At 38.5% G+C, this 4,552-nt stretch overlaps 1 long non-coding RNA gene across 2 annotated transcripts; it reads right to left on the reverse strand.

Moving 5' to 3' along the window:
- Positions 1–1,162: 1,162 nt before the first annotated feature.
- On the reverse strand, positions 1,163–3,671 carry LOC112187204. Of its 2 annotated transcripts, XR_005805671.1 has the most exons (3): positions 2,908–3,671; positions 2,241–2,341; positions 1,163–1,698 (listed from the first exon to the last, which is right to left on the reverse strand). It is a non-coding gene; the product is annotated as an uncharacterized LOC112187204 (long non-coding RNA). The 2 variants fall into 2 exon arrangements; XR_005805672.1 differs by lacking the exon at positions 2,241–2,341.
- Positions 3,672–4,552: the final 881 nt, after the last annotated feature.

The following is a 4,552-nucleotide window of genomic DNA, read 5'->3' on the forward strand; positions in this document are numbered from 1 at the left end:
TTTGGTCTGAATTATTTTTCAATAAACTGGTCCCTTCATTTATCACCATGCAGAGCACTAACTTGAATTCTGTGAGTTGTTCTGCAGAGATATTCTCCGTACCTATGCCCATGATGATGTCAGTGTTGGATCTTGGTTAATTGGGCTTGATTTTAAACATCTTAATGACACCAAGTTTTGCTGCTCCTCTTGGACAGCAGGTCTGTCTCTCTCCCTCACACACATACACAAGTTACCATATAAAATTTTGTGCCAGCCCGCGCCGATTCAGTTGATTTACTTCATTAGGTGTTTTTTGTTGCAGGAGCTATTTGTGCTGGGGTATGATTTGATTTGCTTTGAGGTGGTGGATCAAGGTAAAACCAGGTGCAGGGAGATGGTTTAAAAGACATTGGATTCATAATCATGAGATGTTTGCAGCTACATATCCGTGAGATGTTTGCAGCCTGCACAATGTAGAGTATGAAGATCGAGGAAAAACCATATCTGTGATTGAGAATTTATTCTAAGCATCTTACCCGTAGGTGAAGTAGCTTTGTTCCCATTACAGTACACTGCAGTGCAGATAGGAAAGAAGGGATTTCAACAAACTATGCCTAGAGAAGGCAGTCGGTATAGCTTTATAGGTTTAAATTTGTTAATTTTAGTGTAATAGAGGGTGTTCTTATTGCAACATAATCAAACACATTTCTTTTGTAGCATGTTGATTCACCTTGGGTTATTCTTTATTCAGAGTAGTAAAAATTTTGGATGATATCCTTTGAAATTATGTACTCATCTCTGGAATGATGGTCAAGATTGGTACATTGTTGAATTTGTATTCCTCTTTGTGCCCCAAGTTCCTCTTCATTTTGATGAATCCTTGGCCAATTAAGGATAGCAGCCTATGCATTGATACTGGAATACTTCATACCTAAACCAATGACCTTAATAGACCTTTTCTGAAACCCCGAGAACCCTAGCTGATATTATCATACCAAAACTCTCAATTGTTTGCCTAGTTAATTATGATTTATGAGACAAACAAAAACACAAATTTCTCAATCTTCCTATAGAGCTTGTACATACATTGTCATGTTGATCTGTAGCACCATCCAATTGTCAATATTTAACCCAGAATATACATCACATGATTGTGCACCACAACATGGCAAACCTAGAATTAAGACAGAATTATGGCGATTATCATATGTGAAGCCCCAAGAGCAATTCTTTACAATCAGAGTAACACAACAATAACACAACTAAAACACAACAGAAATTTGTAGTTTGGGGTTTTGTTTAGAGTCAAACACATAACAAATTGTTGACAGCTGAAATTGTTGACAGCATTACAGGGATCTTATAGAAATTCAGGGTACTACTGTATACTTTGAAGACTTCACTTGGTTAAGTCATGTGGTCTCCTGTGCATATATAAAACTATTTTCAACGAGCCTATTCTTCGTGTTCCAATACTGGACCATTCCGACAATTCCATCCAACAATTGTTCTTCCAAATGTGTCCACAAACACGCTAATGTGGTAGCGTCTTACATATTAGTGATATGACCTCACTGTCTTTCAATGCCATACACTTGTTGCCTCACTGTAGGTCGCACCTTGACCTCTGTCTTTCACTCTGTGATTTATCTATCTACTGTTGTGCTGACTCGAATGGATGAGAAGCTTACCCAAATTGGTTTGCTCAAGTAACGTCTACAATCACAGTAGATAACACTTAGCTTGCTCAACTGATGATTCATTTAACAGCAGATTTAAAAATAAATAAAATAATGAATAGCTTGCAAGGACTTTATCATAGAACAATCAATCAACTATAATATACTCAATAGAACCTCAGGCCCTCAGGGTACCAACCTAGTAGGTTAAACCTAGCTACAACCAAATGAAAGATAACACTCATTGCACATTTTGCCAACTAAGAACAGTCTTTGACTGTCCTTTTGCCAACACAATATAATGAAAATAATCAAACCATTAATGAAAATGAAAAACTATCTTGAACCTTGGCACAGGTCATATTGTTCTCTTCTTGTTTTTTCATTTCCATTGTCAATTAGACATGATTTAATGAATATCTCCAACATAGCAGAGAATAAAAAGAGCTGCTCTCAAATTGAACCATAGTACGTTGATATGAACCCAAAATGATTACTAGCAAAATCATATATAATACTAAATATGTCCACTGGGGAAAAAGCTTGACCTGCACCATGAGGAAAGACTAGATAACTTACAGCTACATGTCAATGAAGCAATGAACTGAGGATGCCAATCACTCAACCTATATTGGCAAATACTTGTCAGCGAAAATGATTCCCTTTTGTGGAGAACCTACCTTTAATAGAGGTAACCCATAAATAATTAGAACACGCACCAGGTTCTTGTTTATATATAAAAATCATATTGAAGTGCAGATAAAATCGATTCCAAATCAGGAAAACCAATGAAAGAATCTATATAAAAATCATATTGAAGTGCAGATAAAATCGATTCCAAATCAGGCAAACCAATGAAAGAATCTAGAGAGAACAATCACCTCATAATCCCAGAGAGAGGTTTATGAAATCGGTGGGGTTAAGGCTTTCACGCTCAACAACTCCCTAAATATAACCCAGACCAAATTATAAGAGGGAAATCCCATCTTCTTTTGTCGGTTGCCTTTGCAGATATTTAAACATAAAGAAATACTGCTCGTAACCGGTCAGCTACTGTAACCCCGAAACAAATTGCAGACACATTTCAATTCTGTATTACTAAAATTCATATACAATCCAAATTCAATCAATCTAATGCTTTTATACATCAATTCCATATATTCAGGTCCACCACAAAATAACAGATTTAATTAATCTCAATATCCAGCAGAAACAAATCCACAGCTCAGACGCTCGGAATTCTTACCTTGTACCAGTTCTGCCGAGACCATAGTCTCAATGACCTAGTGCTTCCTGCAGTCCTCCTAAGTTCCTCATCATCCCTTTAAAAACTCAATAGAAATCAAGACCAAAAGCTCCCCTTCACATTTGAATTTCCACCGTTTCCTCCAAGTACGAAATTGAAGAAAAACAATCAAAAGAACTGACCATTAATAACTCCATTACAGTTAAATTGGAACTCAACCTATTAACGGAAGAGAGGTTTCGCAGAATGTGTTACCAGAACGAAGAGGATAAGCCGGCGGCGTCCACGGCGGCTCTGGTTGAAATCAGAAGTCGGGGGCCCTTGGTTTTGGTAAAAGGAGAGGCACTCCATTCTTGGAGGTATTAGAGCTCGCTTCGATTTGGAGAAGAAAGACCGGAGAAACCCAGAGTCTAGGATTCCGGCGATGGGGCTTGCGGAGCCCTCCGCGGATGGGTCGGCGGCGAGGATTCTGGATTTTGATGTCCGGCTTCGTCTGAGCACGCTGATGGCGGGGGTGTGTTGAGAAAATGGCCGAAACTTGATGAGAGCTAGGGAGCAGCGCCGTCGCGACTTTGATGGTCGCGTGATGAGGCTGGCAGCGGTGGATGGCAGTGATCTTCTTGGGTTTTAATCGGAATTGGGTCCAGAATTGATTGGCGGTAGCGGTGTTGTGAATTGGTGGCCGGAAGTGGTGGTATCCGATGATGGCAGAGAGAAGTGGAAAGGAGGGAGGAGAGAATTAAGTGCGCGGCCGAGGAAGAGGTCTAGGGTTAGTTTCTATAAATACTAGTGGACATAAAAGGTCAAATTCGTCCAGTGGAGGGAAAGAATGAAAATTGAAAATGGAAAAACGCCGCCGTTTAAAATTTTTTTTTTGGGAGAAATTAATATCAACTTTTTTTTAATTCATTTATTAAGGTTAAATAATGCACGGTTTGTGTCCACAACAATAGAAATTGGACAATTTATTCATGTCATACCAATTTACTACTAACGATATGAATCAACAAAACTAAAAATAAAGACATGGTACATCTCAAACCTTCTCAGCAATTTAAGTATAATTTATTTATTAGGGTTATTAGAAACTAAAACCCTCTATGACCAAAATGGGAGAGGAAATAGAATTTTAAAAAATGCCCCGTTGGATGTTGTCCGATTATTTTTTTTAAAATGTACCGTTGGATGTTGTCCGCATACAAATATATGGTAGTGGTAGAGATTTCAGCATTTTTCGCCTTCGGTTGGACCTCGATCTACCAGGTCAACTCGACACCCTAAATACAACATAAAACAAATATGCTCATAACCGGTCCTTGGCAATTCACTTTTTTCGATTTTTTAGCTCCCACCCTCTCGTGGGTAGGGGGTCTACTTATGGATGTAAAAATTTCGGGATGTTTGTCCTCGCATGGTGCTGCTCCCCTTAGAGAAGTTTGCTTGTACAATGCGCTGAACGCTCCATTGGGTGTCTTATTCACTGTAGATCGGCCTAGTTTTTTTATACAATACCTACCACTGTTTTATAAACATATGGAAATTTTCATATTGATCGTTTTTTATTTCGAAATTTTTGGATTGCACATAATTCGTAAATGCCTAGTAATGTAATATAACCTGTTTGTTAGGGTTGTCACCCTCCAAG

The sequence above is a fragment of the Rosa chinensis genome, chromosome 2, assembly GCF_002994745.2.
Source record: "Rosa chinensis cultivar Old Blush chromosome 2, RchiOBHm-V2, whole genome shotgun sequence".
NCBI classification, from domain to species: domain Eukaryota; kingdom Viridiplantae; phylum Streptophyta; class Magnoliopsida; order Rosales; family Rosaceae; genus Rosa; species Rosa chinensis.